Source organism: Ranitomeya variabilis, chromosome 1 (assembly GCF_051348905.1).
Source record: "Ranitomeya variabilis isolate aRanVar5 chromosome 1, aRanVar5.hap1, whole genome shotgun sequence".
In the NCBI taxonomy this organism is placed as follows: Eukaryota; Metazoa; Chordata; class Amphibia; order Anura; family Dendrobatidae; genus Ranitomeya; species Ranitomeya variabilis.
Window position 1 is genome coordinate 283503725 of NC_135232.1, and position 25524 is coordinate 283529248.

At 44.7% G+C, this 25524-nt stretch overlaps 1 pseudogene; it reads right to left on the reverse strand.

The window, feature by feature from the left end:
* Positions 1–207: 207 nt before the first annotated feature.
* The window catches only part of LOC143794232 (uncharacterized), a 37765-nt pseudogene continuing 12448 nt past the window's right edge, over positions 208–25524 (reverse strand).

The window sequence follows — 25524 nt, forward strand, 5'->3', positions numbered from 1 at the left end:
ACGGAAAGTATTCAGACACGTCTAAATTTTTCACTCTTGTTTCACTGCAGCCATTTGGTAAATTCAAAAAAGTTCATTTTTTTCTCATTAATGTACACTCTGCACCCCATCTTGACTGAAAAAAATCAGAAATGCAGACATTTTTGCAAAATTATTAAAAAAGAAAAACTTAAATATCACATGGTCATAAGTATTCAGACCCTTTGCTCAGTATTGAGTAGAAGCACCCTTTTGAGCTAGTACAGCCATGAGTCTTCTTGGGAATTATGCAACAAGTTTTTCACACCTGGATTTGGGGATCCTCTGCCATTCTTCCTTGCAGATCCTCTCCAGTGCAGTCAGGTTGGATGGTGAACGTTGGTGGACAGCCATTTTCCGATCTCTCCAGAGATGCTCAATTGGGTTTAGATCAGGGCTCTGGCTGGGCCAGCCAAGAATGGTCACAGAGTTGTTCTGAAGTTAGTTTAGCTATGTGCTTAGGGTCATTGTCTTGTTGGAAGGTGAACCTTCGGCCAAGTCTGAGGTCCAGAGCACTCTGGAAGAAGTTTTCATCCAGGATATCTTTGTACTTGGCAGCATTCATGTTTCCTCCAATGGCAACCAGTCGTACTGTCCAGGCAGCTGAAAAGCACGCCCATAGCATGATGCTGCCACCACCATGTTTCACTGTTGGGATTGTATTGGGCAGGTGATGAGCAGTGCCTGGTTTTTTCCACACATACCGCTTAGAATTATCACCAAAAAGGTCTATCTTCGTCTCATCAGACCAGAAAATCTTATTTCTCATAGTCTCTATTTTCTCTCAGTCTTGCACTGAAGAGAGGCTTCCGTCCGGCCACTCTGCGAATAAGGCCCAACTGGTGAAGGGCTGCAGTGATAGTTAACTTTGTGGAACTTTCTCCCATTTCCCTACTCAGCCACAGTGATCATGGGGTTCTTCTTTACCTCTCTCACCAAGGCTCTTCTCCCACGATTGTTCAGTTTGGCTGCACTGCCAGGTCTAGGAAGTCTTCTGGTGGACCCAAACTTCTTCCATTTAAGGATTATGGAGGTCACTGTGCTCTTAGGAACCTTGAGTACTGCAGAAATTCTGTTGTAACTCTGGCCAGCACTGTGCCTTGCCACAATTCTGTCTCTGAGCTCCTTGGCCACTTCCTTTGGGGTGCAGAGTGTACATTAATGAGAAAAAAAATGAACTTTTTTGAATTTACCAAATGGCTGCAATGAAACAAAGAGTGAAATATTTAAAGGGATCTGAATACTTTCCGTACACACTGTATATCCCACTAGAGAAAAAATGCCTTTTTCACCATTTATTGCTCAATTCTTCAACCCTTTACCTTTTCTTGAAACTGTTGCAACATCTATCTGAGACCACAGGCTCAGGGTTCAGTTTGTGCTCTCATCTGCTGGCCCGGCTGTCTTAAGAAAGACCACATGGACCAGGGCTCATACCACTGAACACGCCAGAAAAGGTACATCTGCTATTTTTAGCATGAGGGGCAATATCCATGGCTCCTTACCAGCCTGAAAATACCAGCCCTCCCAGCTGTCTGTTTTAGCTTGGCTGGTTGTCAAAAATGGGGGCACCCCACGCCTTTTTAAAATTATTTATTTAAATCATTTTCTAAAACGGCATGGGGACACTTCTATTCTTCATAACCAGCATTGTTAAAACTGAGAGCTGCAAGGGTTGCAGCTGTCAGTTTTGCCTTGCTGGTTATCAAAAATACAGGGGAACCCAAACTGTTTTTTTATTTAATATTTATGTATAGCGCAAGGGCCTGGGGAATTGCACTGCTCTGACCGGTGATGACAGTGCGAGAAACACCCTGGGTTCAGGGTGCCGAACCCGAACAGTAACACGGACTTCATGGTGAAGTCCGTGTTCAGAGTCCATGCCCAAACAGTAGGTGTTTGGTGCAGACCCTGAACTTCACTGTTTGGGTTTGCCCATCTCTAGCTGATAGTCCTTTGACGTATAGGGCCAGGTGACCTGATTGTCTCAACCTGGATTCTCTGAATGTCTCCATGGGGCTAGGTGACCAGAGGGTCCCAACCTGACTTCTCCAAACATCTCCTTGGTGCCGGGTGACTGAACGGTGCAAACCTGGCTTCTCCAAATGTCTCCATGGGGCCAGGTGACCACCAAGGTCCAAACCTGGCTTTCCCAAATGTTCTCCATGGGTTCAGGTGTTGTTCAATGGAACAGATTTATAGTCCATCAGCTAGGGCCGTGGTCCTTTAACCTGGCATCCTGTAGAATGTCAAATCTGTATTCTTGATGGAGCCATGATGTTCTGTATAGTCTCTGTGGGAAGAGGCGGATCGCCTTTTATAGTTCACAACTCTTATTCAGCCATTTTCCCACAGGATTGGAGGAAGGTGGCAGGAGGTCAACTGTCATTGTATGATTATTTAATCTATCTGCAAAGTTTGTCCTTCACGGTTTGTCGGTCGACAAACTTCATGACCTACTACAATGGGATAATCAACATATTAGCAAACATCGATTGTTCAATGACCCTGCATGTTGTCCTTCAAGGATAGTAGGAAAATAAGCTGTAAGGACTGATTAATTGGTAAACAGCATCCATTCAACAATTAACAAGCATCAATTCAAGAGTCAGTGTTCTGACTCATACGAACAACTGTCCAAGTCTCCTGAAAATATTCGTCTGGCATAGTTAAGATTAAATTCTGTGTCATTACAGCTACCTCAGACAGACTTGGCACCACCCAGTCTAACTGTTGTATTCCAGAGAAACACCCTTTAAGCCCTTTACAGCTATCTGGACTTACAACGTGGTCCAGTTGATTGCTACCTATGGAAGGGCTGCTGTGTAGAGGTGCAAACCAGAGGCAGCAATGGTGGCCAAGCAGGGTCAAAGATGAGAAATCTCGTAAAGGGCAAAATCAGGAGCTGTAGCAATAGCCAGAAAACATAAGCTGAGATCAAAACAAGGAACAATTGAAACAACACAAACTAAGAGACAGGACTGAACCAGAAAATATCTGGCAGCTGCCAGCAGTAAGCAGGAAGCTAAAGTAGGGTGTGGTGCTCTCCAATTGGCTCTAATAGGGAGCAGATAACTCCAGCTGCACAGCACACAAACCCATACTACCAGACTGGATGGCACTACATATCCCAGCCACCCAAATCGAAGTATCTGGATAGAGTTTTTGCCGTCCAAACCTTTTGGTTCCAACGTCTCTTCTATCACCAGCACCACCCACAGAATGAATGCAGCAGCACCTGGCAACAGAAGCAGATGCCGCAGGAGCAGGCCCTCGTGGAGATGTGACACCTGTCTTCAATGAGAGATCAGATTACAACTTCTGACTATAGGAGACTATGGAGAGGAGAAAAGATGGTAAAAGGAGGAATAAGCAGAGTACACCAAAAAGCTTTTTAGCTTCTAGTAACATATAGTGAGGGAAACTGCTAAATAATGGATAGAAGTCATATAATAGCAAAAACAATTCCTCATCATAAGCACACAAATGACAACTTATGTTGAAAACCATACCCAAATGCAGTTACTGTAAAGGCTGGGTTCACAACAGAATTAAAATATCATGTTGCAGTGTACGGAAAGGCTAATGAGTCAAGCATGGATCATAACCCAAAGAAGCAGTGAGTAAGACACCTATTTTACTAAAAGAGTGGAAATGTCATGTGTGGCAGTGGGTGCTCTAGTCAGCTGATTCAAGACCGTATGGACCAGGGATCATCCCACTGAACGCCCGCTCTCCTTTTAGCGTGGACATACTACTCATACAACACAGGGTGAGGGTAAAACAGTGTGGCAATACTTTATTGAACCACAAACAGACAATAACACAATGAACAGTCTCAACAAGATACCCAAGATGGTGAAAATTACAGAGTCTCACCCTTCTGCTGACTCACAGGGATAAAAGCAGCTGCAACTTCCAGGATTAACTACCCCCACATGTGGCATGCAGCGAGGAGGTAATGACAAGCTGCTTTAAAGGGAACCTGACAGCTGATTCACGTTGTCCAAATTATGGGCAATGTGATTCACACTTCAGCTGAATAATTTTATTCTGGTATGTTTAACTCTGAAACCCTGCTACATTAAAAAGCTGGTCGGAGATTGGTTAGGTGACTAGTTCAAGAGTCCGGTCCTTGATGACTTCTCTTTTCCCTGTTCTTGAGTGACAGGTCTCTCCCTAAATGTATTTATATAGAAAGATGTGTCATGCAAAGGGAGCAGGGCACATAGAAGCCGCCAAAGGCCAGCCTCTTGGACCTTTCACCCAACTTAGTCCACAGCCGGCTTTTAAATGTATGTTTTCTCTGAAACTCTGCAGATTCCTAGTTAAACATACCTGGCTGAAATGTAGTTTAAGCAACACGAATCAGTGTGTGATTCATTCTGTAAATCATTCAGGAGCACATGAACCCTGGAAGCCAGGAACTTAGGAGGCAGAGGATCGGTCTGTTCCTGAAGAAAAATATAGGACAAACCCTATAATTCAACACTGCACAATAACACATACAGTTGTGCTCAAAAGTTTACATACCCCAGGAGAATTTTTGCTTTTTTGGCCTTTTTTTCAGAGATTATGAATGACTAGATGGTGGCCCGATTCTAACGCATCGGGTATTCTAGAATATGCATGTCCACGTAGTATATTGGCCAGTTACATAGTATATTGCCCAGTGACGTAGTATATTGCCCAGTGACGTAGTATATTGCCCAGTGACGTAGTATATTGCCCAGTGACATAGTATATTGCCCAGTTACGTAGTATACAGCACAGAGCCACATAGTATATTGCACAGCGACGTAGTATACAGCACAGAGCCACGTAGTATATTGCCCAGCCACGTAGTATATTGGCCAGTCACATAGTATATTGCCCAGCTACGTAGTATATTGCCCAGCCACGTAGTATATTGGCCAGTCACATAGTATATTGCCCAGCTACGTAGTATATTGCCCAGTGATGTAATATACAGCACAGAGCCACGTAGTATATTGGCCAGTCACGTAGTATATTACCCAGCTACGTAGTATATTGCCCAGCCACGTATTATATTGCCCAGTCACGTATGTCACAGGTTAAAAAATAAACATATACTCAACTTCCGAGGGTACCCTTGTAGTTCTGTCGCCTGTGTGCGGTGCAGGCGGCAGCTTCCGGTCCCAGGGTGTGATGACGTAGTGGTCACATGACCATGACGTCATGGCAGGTCCTTCTCACGGAGACGCGCAGGACCTGTGATGAGGTCGCGGTCACATGACTGTGACGTCATGGCAGGTCCTTCTCGCATACCATCCTTAGCACCGGAACCTGCCGCTTGCATGGAGCGGTTACCGGAGCGTCGTGAGGAATGGGAAAGGCAGCTTAAGGTGAGTATATAATGATTTTTTTTTATTATTATTTTTAACATTAGATGTTTTTACTAGGGTTGAGCGAAACGGATCGGTCAATTTCATAAGTCGCCGACTTTCGGCAAAGTCGGGTTTCGTGAAACCCGAGCCGATCCCAGCGTGGGATCGGCCATGCGGTCGTCGATTTTCACGCCAAAGTCGCGTTTCGTATGACGCTTTAACCGCCATTTTTTCAGCCAATGAAGGAGTGTGGGCAGCGTGATGACATAGGTCTTGTCTTGCTTTCTGCGGCGTCACAGGGGGTGGGGGTATAAATGCCATCTTACCGTTTTGGATGTAGCGATTTACACAGTCCGAGGAATGTACTGATTTACACTCTGTCCGAGGAGAGAGAGAGAGAGAGAGAGAGAAAAAAATTCCCATTAACTTGCATTGGGTTTCGTGTTTCGGTGTGTTTCGGTCGGCCCCCCGACTTTTCACAATAATCGGCCGATTTCACACGATCCGACTTTCGAGAAAGTCGGGTTTCACGAAACCCGACTCGATCCTAAAAAAGCAAAAGTCGCTCAACCCTAGTTTTTACTATTGACGCTGCATAGGCAGCATCAATAGTAAAAACTTGGTCACACATTAACCCTGTGTCAGCCGTGACTGTGGGGAGTATGGAGGGGGCACCGGGCACTGACTGCAGGGAAGTAGGGAGGGACTAATCGGACTGTGGCCGTCGCTGATTGGTCGCGGCAGCCATGACAGGCAGCTGGCGAGACCAATCAGCGACTTGGATTCCATGACAGACAGAGGCCGCAACCAATGAATATCCGTGACAGAAAGAAAGACAGACAGACAGAAGGACAGACAGAAAGACGGAAGTGACCGTTAGACAATTATATAGTAGATAGCACAAAACCTTTTTCTCCACTCATGGTTAGTGGTTGGGTGAAGCGATTTGTTGTCAAACTACTGTGTTTTTCTTTTTAAATCATGACAACCCAAAACATCCAAATGACCCTGATCCAAAGTTCACATACCCCATTTCTTAATACCGTGTATTGCTCCATCTAACATCAATGACAGCTTGAAGTCTTTTGTATTAGTTGTGGATGAGGTTCTTTATTTTCTCAGATGGTAAAGCTGCCCACTCTTCTTGGCAAAAAGCCTCCAGTTCCTGTAAATTCATGGGCTGTCTAGCATGAACTGCGTGCCTGAGATCTCCCCAGAGTGGCTCATTGATATTGAGGTCAGGAGACTGATATGGCTACTCCAGTACCTTCACTTTGTTCTGCTGTAGCCAATGACAGGTCGACTTGGCCTTGTGTTTTGGATCATTGTCATGTTGGAACATCCAAGTACGTCTCATGCGCAGCTTCCGGGCTGATGAGTGCAAATTTGCCTTCAGTATTTGCTGATAACGTGCTGCATTCATCTTTCCTTCAACTTTGACCAAGTTTTCTGTGAATTTGTAGCTCACACATCCCCGAAACATCAGTGATCCACCTTTCATCATAGGCCTTGTTGACCTCTCTCCAAAGGTAACGTGTTTAGAGTTGTGACCAAAGAGTTCATTTTTGGTCTCATCACTACAAATCACCTTGCTTCAGAAGTTTTGAAGGCTTGAGTCTGCTGTTTTGAGTATTGTAGGCGAAATCCTTTGTGGCATTTGTGCAGTAATGGCTTTCTTCTGGTGACTTGACCATGCAGCCCATTTTCCTTCAAGCGCAGCCCATTTTTCTTCAAGTGCCTCCTTATTGTGCGTCTTGAAACAGCCACACTGCTAGTATTCAGATAGTCCTGTATTTCAGCTGATGTTATTTGTGGGTTTTTTGTTTGCATCCCGAACAATTTTCCTGGCAGTTGTGGATGACATTTTTGTTGGTCTACCTGACCGTGGTTTTGTTTTTACAGAGCCCCTGATTTTCCATTTGTTAATCACAGTTTGAAGGTTGCTGGCTGGCATTATCAATTCCCTGGATATCTTTTTGTATAACTTTCCTGTTTTATACAGTTCAACTACCTTTTCCCGTAGATCCATTGACAATTCTTTTCCTTTCCCATGACTCACAATCCAGAAATGTCAGTGGCTGGATGAAAGATGCAAGAGTCTGTCTGGATCCCAGAAACTCACTCAGCTTTTATGCACACACATTGATTACAAGTAGACAGGTCACATGTGAGGATATTACCTTTAATAGCCATGTAAACCCATTTGTGTCAGCTTCTGTGCATGTTATCAAGCCAAAATCACCAGGGTATGTGAACTTTTGATCAGGGTCATTTGGATGTTTTGAGTTGTCATTATGACTTTAAAAGAGAAAACACAGTAGTTTGACAACAAATGGCTTCACCAAACCAATAACCATGAGTGGAGAAAAAGTGTTGGTGTTATCATTCATATGCTCTGGAAAAAAGGCCAAGAAAGCAAAAATTCTACCAGGGTTTGTAAACTTTTGAGCACAACTGTAGGTGACAACTGCTGAAGTCAGCATAGCTGTCTCTACTGTATACAGCCCTCAAACAGGGCAGGATAGGCACTTATGTAAATTTATGTCTGATACTAATTGTGGCTTTAGGGGAGAAAAACTGGGCAATTGCCCAGGGCTCTCACTCTCTCATGGGCTTTTTTTTACTGCAGAAACTACATTGATAATAGCAGTTTTGCATTATCAGTGTTGTTTCTGATGTTGAGACTGCTTCAGGACTTTTGGTGACATTGCTGTCACGTGACCATAATGTCACAACTGATCCTGTACCATGCAGGCGTCTAGGAAAAATGAAGAAGAGGAGACAAGCTGGTAAGTATTCGACAGTGTGTGTATATGTATGTGCTCTCTATGCAGCATGTCTCTGTATGTATGTCCTCTGTGTATACATATTTCTGCATGTATGTGCTCTGTATATGCATGTCTGTGTATGTATGTGGTCTGTGAATGCAGCATATCTCTGTATGTAAGCACATGCATGCTACATACACAGTGCAAATGCACTGTCTATGCATGTCTATGTATGTATGTGTGCTTTGTATGCAGCATGTCTCTGTATGTATGAATGTATGTGCTTTGTGTATGCAGCATGTCTCTGTATGTATGTATGTGTGCTTTGTATGCAGCATGTCTCTGTATGTATGTATATTCCTTGTATGCAGCATGGTTTTGTATCTTTACACTTTGTGTAAGCAGTATGTCTCTGTATGTATATACTGTGTATGAAAAATGTCTATATGTATGTATGTGCTTTGTGTATGCAGCAAGTTGCTGTATGTATGTGCTCTGTGCATGTATGTATCAATATGTATATGCTCTGTATGCATCAATCTGTATGTATTTATGTGCTCTGTGTATGCAGCATGTTTCTCTATGTATGTGTTTGGTGTATGTAGCATGTCTTTGTATATGCGTTCTGTGTTTGTAGAGTGTCTCTGTATGTATGTGTTCTGTGCATGCGCGTCCCTACGTATGAATGTGCTCTGTGTATGCAGCATGTGGCATGTGTCTGTACGTATGTATGTGCTCTGTGTATGCATGTATCTGTTCCTTGCTAACTATGTTACTATATCTTACAGTTATTAGGTTCTTCTGAAGGACGTAGATCTGGAGATTTATTCTGATGGAATATAGGCTGAACTGGATGGACAAATGTCTTTTTTCGGCCTTGCTAACTATGTTACTATATCTTACAGTATGTATGTGCTCTGTGTATACAAGTCTCTGTATGTACACTGATGAGCAAAAGGGTAACAATATTTTGAACTTTTTACCTACAGGCTCCATATCTCACCATCCACTACTGCTTTGAACGTGAGACTACCATCATTTAACAGACAATCCTATTGACTATCTCATACATAAATTTGACTTGCAGCTATTTAGCATATGATTAAAGACACCTAACAATTATTCCAATAAACAAGCCATAAAGCTTAGCAATATATGTACACCGACAAAAGGAAAGCTTTAGACAAAGGTTACGTGTAAAAGCAATATTTTATTTTATTTATCAAAGTGTAAAAAAAACAAATATAGGTACATTAAAAAGTGAGAAACCACAGAAAAAATAAGTGATGGGTATACCTGGATGTTAATATATACATAATGGCAAAATTGTTTGAGAATAATAAAGACAAAGGCGCATAAAAAAGCACAAAGAAGAGACTCATGTGTATTCATGTGTATCTAGACAATATGCATAACAAAACTGAAAATAAAAATAATGAACTGTGTATATGCATTATGCATATTAAGCACACACAAAAAGACTAGTTATATTTATGTGTATACATATAGTAAGTATGCAAATCAATGCTATGGCCAAAATTACAAATGGGTATATGTAGAAAAGTAGGTATACTAAAGTATTAAAAGTCAAGCACTATAATTTCAATATAACATTTACATTAGTGTCCAGAAATAAGCATATTCACAATGCTAACATATATCATACATAGTATGGGTGATGGTGGGCTCCTGGATATCTACTTTCAAGGTAAAAATTAATATTAAAGGGAATCTGTCACCCCAAAATTCGCCTATAAGCTGCGGCCACCAGCATCAGGGGCTTATCTACAGCATTCTGTAATGCTGTAGATAAGCCCCCGATGTCACCTGAAAGATAAGAAAAATAGATTATATTATACTCACCCAGGGGCGGTCCAGATGTGGTCCGGTCCGATGGGCGTCACAGTCCCGGTCTGGTGCCTCCCATCTTCATACGATGATGTCCTCTTCTTTTCTTCCTAAAGGGCAGCGTAAAGTACCGTAGTGCACAGGCTCCGGGCCTCTCTGACCTTTCCCGGTGCCTGCGCACTGCAGTACTTGGCTCTGCCCTCAACAGGGCAGACAAAGTACGCCTGCGCCTGAGCCACGGCAGGAAGATAGGAAGAGTACATCATCGTATGAAGATGGGAGGCGCTGGACCCGGACCGTGACGCCCATCGGACCAGACCGAAAGCCCCTGGGTGAGTATAATCTAACCTGTTTCTCTTTCGGGTGACATCAGGGGCATAAGCCCCTGAATGCTGCATTACAGCATTACAGAATGCTGTAGATAAGCCCGTGATGCCGGTGGACACAGCTTATAGGAGAATTTTGGGGTGACAGATTCCCTTTAATTAATACTAATTAAAAGTTCTGCCTTTTGCTCAGTCACATACAGTGGCATGTAAAAGTAAAAATTACTGTTATTGTAAACAGTTAAGCAAGTTGAAGATGAAATGATCTCTAAAAGGCCTAAAGCTAAGATGAAATATTTCCTTTTTAGGAAAAAAAGCTATATATAGTGCCATATTTTACATTTTAAAAATTGCAAAAAAGAAAATGGACCAATGCAAAAGTTTGGGAGCCCTGCATGATTAGTATCTTGTAGCACCACCTTTTGAAAATATCACAGCTTGCAAATGCTTTTTGTAGCTAGCCAAAAGTCTTTCAATTCTTGTTTCAGGGATTTTCATCCAATCTTCCCTGGAAAATTCTGCCAGTTCTGTGAGATTCCTGGGTCGTCTTGTATGCACTACTATTTTAGGGTCTAGCCACAGATTTTCAATGATGCTCAGATCAGGAGACTGTGAGGGCCATTGTAAAACCTTCAGATTGTGCTTTTTGAGGTAGTCTTTTGTGGATTTTTAAGTGTGTTTAGGATCGTTATCCATTTCTAGAAGCCATCCTCTTTTCAACTTCAGTTTTTTTACAGATGATGTTATGTTTACATCAAAAATTTGTTGAAATTTCATTGAATTCATTCTTCCCTCTACCCGTGAAATGTTCCCTGTGCCATTGGCTGCAACACAACCCCAAAGTATGATTGATCTACCCTCATGCTTAATGGTTGGCGAGATGTTCTATTCCTGAAATTCTCTGCCCTTTTTTCTCCACATATACCTTAGATCATTGTGGCAAAAGAGTTCTATTTTAACCCCTTAGTGACAGAGCCAATTTGGTACTTAATGACCGAGCCAATTTTTACAATTCTGACCAGTGTCACTTTAAGAGGTTATAACTCTGGAACGCTTTATCGGATCCCGCTGATTCTGAGATTGTTTTTTCGTGACATGTTGTACTTCAAGTTAGTGGTAACATTTCTTCGATATTACTTGCGATTATTTATGAAAAAAATGGAAATATGGCGAAAATTTTTAAAATTTTGCAATTTTCAAACTTTGTATTTTTATGCCCTTAAATCAGAGAGATATGTCACAAAAAATAGTTAATAAATAACATTTCTCACATGTCTACTTTACATCAGCACAATTTTGGAAACTATTTTTTTTTTGTTAGGGAGTTATAAGGGTTAAAAGTTGACCAGCAATTTCTCATTTTTACAACACCATGTTTTTTTTAGGGACCACATCACCTTTGAAGTGATTTTGAGGGGTCTATATGATAGAAAATAACCAAGTGTGACACCATTCTAAAAACTGCACCCCTCAAGCTGCTCAAAACCACATTCAAGAAGTTTATTAACCCTTTACGTACTTCACAGGAACTAAAACAATGTGGAAGAAAAAAATTAACATTTAACTTTTTTTTGCAAACATTTTACTTCAGAACCATTTTTTTTAATTTTCACAAGTGTAAAAACAGAAATTTAACCACAAATTTTGTTGTGCAATTTTTCCTGAGTACGCCGATACCCCACATGTGGAGGTAAACCACTGTTTGGGCGCACCGCAGAGCTTGGAAGTGAAGGAGCACTGTTTGACTGTTTCAATGCAGAATTGACTGGAATTGAGATCGGACGCCATGTCGCGTTTGGAGAGCCCCTAATGTGCCTAAACAGTGGAAACCCCCCACAAGTGACACCATTTTGGAAACTAGACCCCTTAAGGAACTTATCTAGATGTGTGGTGAGCACTTTGAACCCCCAAGTGCTTCACAGAAGTTTATAACGTAGAGCCGTGAAAATAAAAAATCGCATTTGTTTTCACAAAAATGATTTTTTCGCCCACAAATTCTTATTTTCACAAGGGTAACAGGAGAAATTAGACCAAAAAAGTTGTTGTGCAATTTCTCCTGAGTACGTCGATACCCGATATGTGGAGGTAAACCACTGTTTGGGCGCACCGCAGAGCTTGGAAGTGAAGGAGCACCGTTTGACTTTTTCAATGCAGAATTGGCTGGAATTGAGATCGGATGCCATGTCGCGTTTGGAGAGCCCCTGATGTGCCTAAACAGTGGAAACCCCCCACAAGTGATACCATTTTGGAAACTAGACCCCTTAAGGAACTTATCTAGATGTGTGGTGAGCACATTGAACCCCCAAGTGCTTCACAGAAGTTTATAACGTAGAGCCGTGAAAATAAAAAATCTCATTTTTTCTACAAAAATGATCTTTTTTGCCCCCAAATTTTTATTTTCACAAGGGTAACAGGAGAAATTAGACCACAAAAGTTGTTGTGCAATTTCTCCTGAGTACGTCGATACCCCATATGTGGGGGTAAACCACTGTTTGGGCGCACCGCAGAGCTTGGAAGAGAAGGAGTGTCGTTTTACTTTTTCAATGTAGAATTGGCTGGAATTGAGATCGGACGCCATGTCACCTTTGCAGAGCCGCTGATGTGCCTAAACAGTGGAGACCCCCCACATATGACACCATTTCGGAAACTAGACCCCTTAAGGAACTTATCTAGATGTGTGGTGAGCACTTTAAACCCCCAGGTGCTTCACAGAAGTTTGTAACGTAGAGCCGTGAAAATAAAAAAATCGCATTTTTTCTACAAAAATGATCTTTTTGCCTCCAAATTTTTATTTTACCAAGGGTAACAGGAGAAAATGGACCCCAGAAGTTGTTGTACAATTTGTCTTGAGTACGCCGACACCCCATATGTGGGGGTAAACCACTGTTTGGGCGCATGGCTGAGCTCGGAAGCAAAGGAGCGCCATTTGACTTTTCAATGCAAAATTGACTGGAATTGAGATCGGACGCCATGTCACGTTTGGAGAGCCCCTGATGTGCCTAAACAGTAGAAACCCCCCAAAAGTGACCCCATTTTGGAAACTAGACCCCCCATGGAACTTATCTAGATGTGTAGTGGGAACTTTGAATGCCCAAGTGCATCACAGAAGTTTATAATGCAGAGTCGTGAAAATAAAAAATATATATTTTTTAACAATAAAGATTTTTTAGCCCCCAAGTTTTTATTTTCACAAGGGTAACAAGAGAAATTGGACCCCAAAAGTTGTTGTCCAATTTGTCCTGAGTATGCTGGTACCCCATATGTGGGGGTAAACCACTGTTTGGGCGCAAGGCAGAGCTCGGAAGGGAAGGAGCGCCATTTTGGAATGCAGACTTTGATAGAATTGTCTGCGGGCGTTATGTTGCGTTTGCAGACCCCTAATGTACATAAACAGTAGAAACCCCCAACAAGTGACCCCATTTTGGAAAATAGACCCCCAAAGGAACTTATCTAGATATGTGGTGAGAACTTTGAATGCCCAAGTGCTTCACAGAAGTTTATAATGCAGAGTAGTGAAAATAAAAAATTTTTTTTTTCCCACAAAAAAGATTTTTTTAGCCCCCAAATTTTTATTTTCACAAGGGTAACAAGAGAAATTGGACCCCAAAGGTTGTTGTCCAATTTGTCCTGAGTATGCTGGTACCCCATATGTGGGGGTAAACCACTGTTTGGGCGCACGGCAGAGCTCGGAAGGGAAGGAGCGCCATTTTGGAATGCAGACTTTGATAGAATTGTCTGCGGGCGTTATGTTGCGTTTGCAGACCCCTAATGTACCTAAACAGTAGAGACCCCCAACAAGTGACCCCATTTTGGAAAATAGACCCCCCAAGGAACTTATCTAGATATGTGGTGAGAACTTTGAATGCCCAAGTGCTTCACAGAAGTTTATAATGCAGAGTAGTGAAAATAAAAAATATTTTTTTTCCCACAAAAAAGATTTTTTTAGCCCCCAAATTTTTATTTTCACAAAGGTAACAAGATTAATTGGACCCCAAAAGTTGTTGTCCAATTTGTCCTGAGTATGCTGGTACCCCATATGTGGGGTAAACCACTGTTTGGGCGCACGGCAGAGCTCGGAAGGAGCGCCATTTTGAAATGCAGGCTTTGATAGAATGGTCTGCGGGCGTTATGTTGCGTTTGCAGAGCCACTGATGTACCTAAACAGTGGAAACCCCCCACAAGTGACCCCATTTTGAAAACTAGACCCCCCACGGAACTTATCTGGATATGTGGTGAGAACTTTGAATGCCCAAGTGCTTCACAGAAGTTTATAATGCAGAGTAGTGAAAATAGAAAAAAAAATTTTTTCCACAAAAAAGATTTTTTAGCCCCCAAGTTTTTATTTTCACAAGGGTAACAAGAGAAATTGGATGCCAATATTTGTTCTCCAATTTGTCCTGAGTATTCTGGTACCCCATATGTGGGGGTAAACCACTGTTTTGGCACACGGCAGAGCTCGGAAGAGAAGGAGCGCCATTTTGGAATTCAGACTTTGATAGAATTGTCTGTGGGTGTTATGTTGCGTTTGCAGAGCCCCTGATGTACCTAAACAGTAGAAACCCCCACAAGTGACCAAATTTTGGAAACTAGACCCCCTAAGGAACTTATCTAGATATGTGGTGAGAACTTTGAATGCTCAAGTGCTTCACAGAAGTTTATAATGCAGAGTAGTGAAAATAAAAAAATATTTTTTTTTCCCACAAAAAAGATTTTTAGCCCCCAAGTTTTTATTTTCACAAGGGTAACAGGAGAAATTGGACCCCAAAAGTTGTTGTCCAATTTATCCCGAGTACGCTGATGCCCCATATGTGGGGGTAAACCACTGTTTGGGCGCACGGCAGAGCTCAGAAGGGAGGGAGCACCATTTGACTTTTTTAGCGCAAAATTGGCTGTCGTGTTTGGAGACCCCCTGATGTACCTAAACAGTGGAAACCCCCAAATTATAACTCCAACCCTAACTCCAACACACCCCTAACGCTAATCTCAACCCGATCCATAATCCTAATCACAACCCTAACGATAATCACAACCCTAACCCCAAAACAGCCCTAATCGCAACCCTAACCATAACCCTAATCAAAACCCTAAATCCAACACACCCCTAACCCTAATCCCAACCCTAACCCTAATCCAAACCCTAATCCCAAACGTAACCCTAATCCCAACCCTAATCCCAACCCTAATCCAAATCCTAACCCTAGTCCCAACTCTAACCCTAACTTTAGCCCCAACCCTAACCCTAACTTTAGCCCCAACCCTAACCATAACTTTAGCCCCCGTCGTCACAAAAAAAGTTCAATGTAACCTTTTTTTTGTACGTCACGTCCGCCATTTCCGCGCATGCGTGGCCGTAACTCTGCCCCCTCCTCCCCAGGACATAGACTGGGCAGTGGATGCGTTGAAAAACTGCATCCGCTGCCCACGTTGTGCACAATTTTCACAATGTGCGTCGGTACGTTGGGTCGACGCATTGCGACCGCCCCGTACCGACGCAAGTGTGAAAGAAGCCTAAGGCTACTTTCACACTAGCGTCGTACTCGGCCCATCGCAGTGTGTTGGGCCGACTGTTGTGAATTTGGATTCTGGGCTCCCCCGGTGGCCGCTTGTGGAATTGGACTTGTCATCCTCTTTCCTGTTTCACCTGGTTCCATCAGTAGTGGGTGTCGCTATTTAAGCTCATTTCTCTGGTGGTTTCTTGCCGGTCAACAATGTTATCTGATGCCTCTCAGTGCTTGTTCCTGCTTCTAGACAACTACTAGATAAGTTGGACTTTTGTCCATGTTTCGTTTTGCCTATTTGTTCCAGTTCACAGCTGAAGTTTTGTTACTGTGTCTGGAAAGCTCTCGTTGATCAGGGATTGCTACTCTGGCGTTATGAGTTAATGCCAGAGTTTAAGGTAATCTCTGGATGGTGTTTTGTTAGTGTTTTTCTGCTGACCATGAAAGTATACTATCTGTCTTCTGCTATCTAGTAAGCGGACCTCAAATTTGCTAAGACTATTTTCCTGCTGCGTTTGTTGTTTCATCTGAACTCACCGTCATTATATGTGGGGGGCTACTGTCTTCTTTGGAATATTTCTCTAGAGGTGAGCCAGGTCTTATATTTCCCTCTGCTAGCTATTTAGGTCTTAGGCCAGAGCTGGGCATCTAGCGATAAATAGGAAATGCTACCTGGCTATTTCTAGTTGCGCGGCAGGCTTAGTTCATGGTCAGTATAGTTCCATCTTCCGAGAGCTTGTCCCTCTATAGGCTTGCTATGATCTCTGCCTGCAGAGATCATGACAGTTTGACCGGCCAATAAAGTGTTAAAGACCCAGGTTGAGAAAGGAGAGTTATAAGAAGTCTGCTGGAATTTTTTTTTTTTTTTTTTTTTTTTTTCCCTCCAGTCTGCCTTGCTGCAGTCTTTTTTTCTCTCTCTCCTCCTAATCTCTGTATGGCTCTGTGTGCACCTGACAATAATGGATCTCCAGAGTGTAACTGCGGGTTTGAATAATCTCATCACGAAAGTACAAAATTTACAAGATTTTGTGGTACATGCTCCGGTATCTGACCCGAGAATTCCTTTGCCGGAGTTCTTCACAGGGAATAGAGCTAGCTTCCAGAATTTCCGAAATAATTGTAAGCTTTATTTGTCCCTGAAGTCTCGTTCAGCTGGAGACCCTGCTCAGCAGGTTAGGATTGTGATTTCCTTGCTCAGGGGTGACCCTCAAGATTGGGCCTTCTCATTGCCAGCAGGGGATCCTGCGTTACGCGATGTGGATGCGTTTTTTCTGGCCTTGGGCTTGCTTTATGAGGAACCTCATTTGGAACTTCAGGCAGAAAAAACTTTGATGGCACTATCTCAGGGGCAAGACGAAGCTGAAGTTTTCTGCCAAAAATTCCGTAAATGGTCTGTGCTTACTCAGTGGAATGAGTGCGCCTTGGCGGCAACTTTCAGAGAAGGTCTCTCTGATGCCGTTAAGGATGTTATGGTGGGGTTCCCTGTGCCTGCAGGTCTGAATGAGTCCATGACAATGGCTATTCAGATTGATAGGCGTCTGCGGGAGCGCAAACCGGTGCACCATCTGGCGGTGTCTATGGAAAAGACGCCAGAAAGTATGCAGTGTGATAGAATTCTGTCCAGGAGCGAGCGACAGAATTTTAGACGGAAGAATGGATTGTGTTTCTATTGTGGGGATTCTACTCATGTTATATCAGCATGCTCTAGGCGTACAAAGAAGCTTGATAAGTCTGTTTCCATTGGCACCATTCAGTCTAAGTTTATTTTGTCTGTAACCCTGATTTGCTCTTTGTCATCCATTGCCACGGACGCCTATGTTGACTCTGGCGCCGCTCTGAGTCTTATGGATTGGTCCTTTGCCAATCGTTGTGGTTTTGATTTAGAGCCTTTGGAGACTCTTATTCCTCTGAAGGGGATTGACTCCACCCCATTGGCTAATAATAAACCACAATACTGGACACAAGTAACCATGCGTATCAATCCGGATCACCAGGAGATTATTCGTTTCCTGGTGCTGTATAATTTACATGACGATTTGGTACTGGGATTGCCATGGTTGCAGTCTCACAACCCAGTCTTGGACTGGAGAGCAATGTCTGTGTTGAGCTGGGGATGTAAGGGTATTCATGGGGACTTACCTTTGGTTTCTATTTCGTCGTCCATTCCCTCTGAAGTCCCTGAGTTCCTCTCTGATTATCAAGACGTCTTTGACGAACCCAAGCTTGGGTCGTTACCTCCGCACCGTGAGTGCGATTGTGCCATAGATTTGATACCGGGTTGTAAATATCCAAAGGGTCGTTTGTTTAATCTGTCTGTGCCGGAACATGCTGCTATGCGGGAATATATAAAGGAGTCTTTGGAAAAGGGACATATTCGTCCATCTTCTTCTCCCTTGGGAGCTGGGTTTTTCTTTGTCTCAAAAAAAGACGGCTCTTTGAGACCATGTATTGATTATCGGCTTCTGAATAAGATCACTGTTAAGTATCAATACCCATTGCCATTGCTTACTGATTTGTTTGCTCGTATAGAGGGTGCTAAGTGGTTCTCTAAAATTGATCTTCGTGGGGCGTATAATTTGGTGCGGATCAGGCAGGGGGATGAGTGGAAGACCGCATTTAATACGCCCGAGGGCCACTTTGAGTATTTGGTCATGCCTTTTGGTCTTTCTAATGCCCCTTCAGTTTTCCAGTCTTTTATGCATGATATTTTCCGCGATTTTCTGGATAAATTTATGATAATATATCTGGATGATATTCTGATTTTTTCTGATGACTGGGACTCTCATGTCCAGCAGGTCAGGAGAGTTTTTCAGGTTCTGCGGTCTAATTCTTTATGTGTGAAGGGGTCTAAGTGCGTTTTTGGGGTCCAGAAAATTTCCTTTTTGGGGTATATTTTTTCTCCCTCTTCCATTGAGATGGATCCCGTCAAGGTGCAAGCTATCTGTGACTGGACTCAGCCCTCCTCTCTTAAGGGTCTTCAGAGATTTTTGGGCTTTGCCAACTTTTACCGCCGATTTATTGCTGGTTTTTCGGATGTCGTTAAACCACTGACTGATTTGACCAGACAAGGCGCTGATGTTGCTAATTGGTCCCCTCATGCTGTAGAGGCCTTTCAGGAGCTTAAGCGCCGTTTTGCCTCTGCCCCTGTGTTGCGTCAGCCTGATGTGAATCTGCCTTTTCAGGTTGAGGTTGACGCTTCGGAGATCGGAGCTGGGGCAGTGTTGTCGCAGAAAGGTTCCGACTGCTCCGTCATTAGGCCTTGTGCCTTCTTTTCTCGCAAATTTTCGCCCGCAGAGCGGAATTATGATGTTGGGAATCGGGAGCTTTTGGCCATGAAGTGGGCGTTTGAGGAGTGGCGCCATTGGCTCGAGGGGGCTAGGCATCAGGTGGTGGTATTGACTGACCACAAAAATTTGATTTATCTTGAGACTGCCAGACGCCTGAATCCTAGACAGGCGCGCTGGTCTTTATTTTTTTCTCGCTTTAATTTTGTGGTGTCATACCTACCGGGTTCTAAGAATGTTAAGGCAGATGCCCTTTCTAGGAGTTTTGACCCGGACTCTCCTGGTAATTCTGAACCCACAGGTATCCTTAGGGAGGGAGTAATTTTGTCGGCCGTTTCTCCTGATCTGCGGCGGTCCTTGCAAGAGTTTCAGGCGGATAGACCGGATCGTTGTCCGCCTGATAGACTGTTTGTTCCGGATGATTGGACCAGCAGAGTCATCTCTGAGGTACATTCTTCTGCATTGGCAGGTCATCCCGGAATTTTTGGTACCAGGGATTTGGTGGCAAGATCCTTCTGGTGGCCTTCCCTGTCACGAGATGTGCGAGTCTTTGTGCAGTCATGTGACGTTTGTGCTCGGGCCAAGTCTTGTAGTTCTCGGGCTAGCGGACTGCTGTTGCCCTTGCCTATTCCTAAGAGGCCTTGGACACACATCTCGATGGATTTTATTTCAGATCTGCCTGTTTCCCAGAAGATGTCTGTCATCTGGGTGGTCTGTGACCGTTTCTCTAAAATGGTCCATTTGGTTCCTCTGCCCAAGTTGCCTTCTTCTTCTGAGTTGGTTCCTCTGTTTTTTCAGAATGTTGTCCGATTGCACGGTATTCCTGAGAATATTGTTTCTGACAGAGGTACCCAATTTGTGTCTAGATTTTGGCGGGCATTCTGTGCTAGGATGGGCATAGATTTGTCTTTTTCATCTGCTTTTCACCCTCAGACTAATGGCCAGACCGAGCGGACGAATCAGACCCTGGAGACATATCTGAGGTGTTTTGTCTCTGCTGACCAGGATGATTGGGTTGCTTTTTTGCCATTGGCAGAGTTCGCCCTCAATAATCGGGCCAGCTCTTCCACCTTGGTGTCCCCGTTTTTCTGTAATTCGGGGTTTCACCCTCGATTTTCCTCCGGTCAGGTGGAATCCTCGGATTGTCCTGGAGTGGATGCGGTGGTGGAGAGATTGCATCACATCTGGGGGCAGGTTATGGACAATTTGAAGTTGTCCCAGGAGAAGACTCAGCGTTTTGCCAACCGTCATCGTCGTGTTGGTTCTCGGCTTTGTGTTGGAGATTTGGTGTGGTTGTCTTCTCGTTTTGTCCCTATGAGGGTCTCTTCTCCTAAGTTTAAACCTCGGTTCATCGGCCCTTATAGAATATTGGAGATTCTTAATCCTGTTTCTTTCCGTTTGGACCTCCCTGCGTCCTTTTCCATTCATAACGTTTTTCATCGGTCGTTATTGCGCAGGTATGAGGTACCTGTTGTACCTTCAGTTGAGCCTCCTGCTCCGGTGTTGGTTGAGGGTGAGTTGGAGTACGTTGTGGAGAAAATTTTGGACTCTCGTGTTTCCAGACGGAGACTCCAGTATCTGGTCAACTGGAAGGGTTACGGCCAGGAGGATAATTCTTGGGTCAATGCATCTGATGTTCATGCTTCTGATCTTGTTCGTGCCTTCCATAGGGCTCATCCTGGTCGCCCTGGTGGATCTGGTGAGGGTTCGGTGCCCCCTCCTTGAGGGGGGGGTACTGTTGTGAATTTGGATTCTGGGCTCCCCCGGTGGCCGCTTGTGGAATTGGACTTGTCATCCTCTTTCCTGTTTCACCTGGTTCCATCAGTAGTGGGTGTCGCTATTTAAGCTCATTTCTCTGGTGGTTTCTTGCCGGTCAACAATGTTATCTGATGCCTCTCAGTGCTTGTTCCTGCTTCTAGACAACTACTAGATAAGTTGGACTTTTGTCCATGTTTCGTTTTGCCTATTTGTTCCAGTTCACAGCTGAAGTTTTGTTACTGTGTCTGGAAAGCTCTCGTTGATCAGGGATTGCTACTCTGGCGTTATGAGTTAATGCCAGAGTTTAAGGTAATCTCTGGATGGTGTTTTGTTAGTGTTTTTCTGCTGACCATGAAAGTATACTATCTGTCTTCTGCTATCTAGTAAGCGGACCTCAAATTTGCTAAGACTATTTTCCTGCTGCGTTTGTTGTTTCATCTGAACTCACCGTCATTATATGTGGGGGGCTACTGTCTTCTTTGGAATATTTCTCTAGAGGTGAGCCAGGTCTTATATTTCCCTCTGCTAGCTATTTAGGTCTTAGGCCAGAGCTGGGCATCTAGCGATAAATAGGAAATGCTACCTGGCTATTTCTAGTTGCGCGGCAGGCTTAGTTCATGGTCAGTATAGTTCCATCTTCCGAGAGCTTGTCCCTCTATAGGCTTGCTATGATCTCTGCCTGCAGAGATCATGACAGCCGACGTACCGACGCTAGCGTTGTAAGCGCCGCACAACGGGTGCAGCGGATGCTGTTTTTTCAACGCATCCGCTGCCCCATTGTGAGGTGCGGGGAGGCGGGGGCGGAGTTCCGGCCGCGCATGCGCGGTCGGAAATGGCGGACACGTCGCACAAAAAAGTTACATGTAGCTTTTTTTGTGCCGACGGTCCGCCAAAGCACGACGCATCCGTCGCACGACGGATGCGACGTGTGGCAATCCGTCGCAATGCGTCGCTAATGCAAGCCAATGGAGAAAAAACGCATCCTGCAAGCACTTTTGCAGGATGCGTTTTTTCTCCAACGACGCATTGCGACGGAAGCCAAAAAACGCTAGTGTGAAAGTAGCCTAACCCTAACCCTAGCCCTAACCCTAAATTTAGCCCCAACCCTAACCCTAACCCTAGCCCTAACCCTAAATTTAGCCCCAACCCTAACCCTAAATTTAGCCCCAACCCTAACCCTAACCCTAATTTTAGCCCCAACTCGTCTCTCCTGCCGGCCGGCAGATGGCAGCAGATAGCGGGCGCACTGCGCATGCGCCCGCCATGAGGAAAAAGCCGGCCGGCAGGAGAAGACAGAAGAGGACCCAGGGACAGCGGGTGAGTATGTTAGGGTCCCCGAATCCCCCTATTTCTCTGTCCTCTGATGTGCGATCACATCAGAGGACAGAGAATTACAGATCGCTTTTTTTTTTTTGCGGTCGACGGTAAACTGTTAATTACCGGCGATCGCAAAACAGGGGTCGGTGCAAACCGACCCCGATCATGTTCTTTGGGGTCTCGGCTACCCCCGGCAGCCGAGACCCCAAAGATCTTCCGGGTGCCGGGCGGCGGGCGCACTGCGCGTGCGCCCGCCATTTTTTCCCGGAAAAAAGACGGCGGCGCCCATCGGGAGCCACGAGGAGCACCGGGGGAGATAGGTGAGTATTGGGGGGCTATCGGAGGCCATCGGGGACCCTATTTCTCTGTCCTCCGATGTGCGATCACATCGGAGGACAGAGAAATTAAAAGGCAAATCTCGTTGTTTTTTGTTTTTTTTGTTGCGACCGCCGGTAAACGGTTAATTACCGGCGATCGCAACTCGGGGGTCGGTAAAAACCCCCCGAATCATGTTCTCTGGGGTCTCGGCTACCCTCGGCAACCGAGACCCCAGAGAAAATCCGACTCTGGGGGGCGCTATTCACTTTTTCCACAGTGCCGTTAATTAACGGCGCTGTGGTTTAAGTACCCTTAGCGGCCGCCGTTAAAAGGCGTATCGGCGGTCGTTAAGGGGTTAACCTCATCGGTTCACAGGACTTGTTTCCAAAATGCATCAGGCTTGTTTAGATGTTCTTTTGCATACTTCTGATGCTGAATTTTATGGTGAGGATGCAGGAGGTTTTCTTCTGATGACTCTTCCATGAAGGACATATTTGTGCAGGAGTATCTGAATAGTAGAAAAATGTAACACAACTTCACAGTGTGATAAATCTTTCTGAAGGTCTTTTGCAGTCAAGCAGGGGTTCTGATTTGCCTCACTAGCAATCCTACGAGCAGCTCTCACTGAAATTTTGATTGTTCTTCCAGATCTTATCTTGACCTCCACTGTCCCTGTTAACTGCCATTTCTTAAAGGGCCACTGTCACCCCCCTCCAGCCGTTATAAACTAAAAGAGCCACCTTGTGCAGCAGTAATGCTGCAATCTAACAAGGTGGCTCTTTTAGTTTTAGGTTCAAGTATACCCCAAATAAAGCGTTTTTATACTTAGCCACAATTCCTGTCTCTAGCCAGGTAGGCGGGTCCTCACTCCCCAGCTTGGCCAGCTCCTCTGCCGTCACTCACATCTTCCTGCGCTTTCGGCGCCGCCCCCTCAGCGCTGTTATCGTTTCAAAACCGGCGCCTGCGCTGTGTACTGGTGTCCTGCGCAGACGCAGTAAGCTCTGGCCGTCTGATGTCCCAGCCAGGCTTGCACACTGCGCCTGCGCGGGCATTGCGGCCAGCCACCTTTGGAATCCCCGCCCCGCACTGTGTTATGCATTATGCACAGTGCAGGGATTCCAAAGGTTCCACCTATACAGAATATTCCGTGTAATAGCTGATACCAGAGAACAAAAGACATCCACAGAACACCAGGATGAATCGCTGCACAGCAAATAGCTGTAGGACCTGCGATGACGTCACTGCCATGTGATTGCCCTAATCAATTGCCCTAATAAATATATGCTGATAAGAAGACGTTTTCCGGGGATTCCAAAGGTGGCTGGCCGGCGGCCGCAATGCCCGCGCAGGACACCAGTACACAGCGCAGGCGCCGGTTTTGAAACGATAACAGCGCTGAGGGGGCGGCGCCAAAAGCGCAGGAAGATGTGAGTGACGGCAGAGGAGCTGGCCAAGCTGGGGAGTGAGGACCCACCTACCTGGCTAGAGACAGGAATTGTGGCTAAGTATAAAAACGCTTTATTTGGGGTATACTTGAACCTAAAACTAAAAGAGCCACCTTGTTAGAATGCAGCATTACTGCTGCACAAGGTGGCTCTTTTAGTTTATAACGGCTGGAGGGGGGTGACAGTGGCCCTTTAACTGTATTTCAAACTGAGGAAAGTGCAACTTGAAAACACTTTGCTATCTTCTTATACGAGTAGCCTTCTCCTGCATTATGGGCATCCACCATTTTCATTTTCAGAGTGGTAGGCAGCTGTTTAGAAGAACCCGGTTTTTGGCACAAGGTTGGAGGAGGCTGGGTTTTTATAAAGCTGGGAAATTTACATCACCTGGCCTTTCCTAACGATGATAGTGAACAAGCCATAACGCTAACTGGCTAAGTATTTCTAATATCTTGGTCAAAGTTATCTGAGAACACAAATCTCCAATGGTGACCAAACATTCGCATTGGCCCATTTTCCGTTTTGTAATTTTTAAAACGTAAAATATTTGTTTGTCTTAGGCCTATAATACAAAGGAAGTCTAACATCTTTAACTTTAGGCCTTTTAGAGATCATTTCATCTTCAACTTGCTTAACTGTTCACAGTAATTTTGACCAGGGGTGCCCAAACTTTTACATGCCACTGCATGTGACTGAGCAAAAGGCAGAATAATTTATAATTTTGGCCATAGCATTGATTTGCATACTTACTATATGTATACACATAAATGCAACTAGTCTACTTGTGTGTGCTTAATATGCATATATGCAGCGCCCCCACTGCCGCAGGGCCGAGGGGTACCCGGTACCGGGCCTCTGAGTCTCTGCTCTGGGGTTGTCACGGCGGCTAGGCCCCGGTCCGTGACCCTGCCGTGGGGTGCACAGTGAAGGATGTGACAGATGTAGGTGGTGGTGCTGCTGTGGTGGTGCGGTGCAGTAAATAACGAGGACACCAGGTTGCAGTCTCTTTACCTCTTTACTGAAGATCTCTGGGTCCTCAGTCCGGAATCCGGATTACCAGGCTGCGCAAGTCCGGCCGGTCCAATGGCACCTCCAGAGTTCTCTTAGCAGGTGGAAATCTGTGCCTTCCTGCTAGCGCTATGTGTTGTGGTCCTTCCCTGCTGTGCTTACAGAAAGTACCCCACAACTGTTGTGTCTGTTTCTTAAGTTCCCTCACAACTCGATTAGATGATGTTCTGCTAATCCTCCGTCCCTCCCTGGTGTTCTGGTTGGGACGGCACCCGTTTGACGGGTAGGCTCGGAGCTCTTCCGGGACCCTAGAGTCGCCCCTCTCCACAAGTTGCCCCCCAAGACTGCATAGGTGATTAAAGTTAGACAGCCCGCCTTAGACTGACTGTCCTGCCGCTGTTTGGAGTATTGCTTGAAGCTGAATGTTATGATACTCCCTCGGCGTTCCGGCCACCGGTAGTGCGCCTCAGTAGGATGTTGCTTCGGTCTTACAGCACGACTCCTACTGGTATTTCTCCTTTTGCGTGATCTCGTTTCTCACTCAGCACAATCTATCTCGCTTCTAATCCTTCCTTGGGCACCACCGCT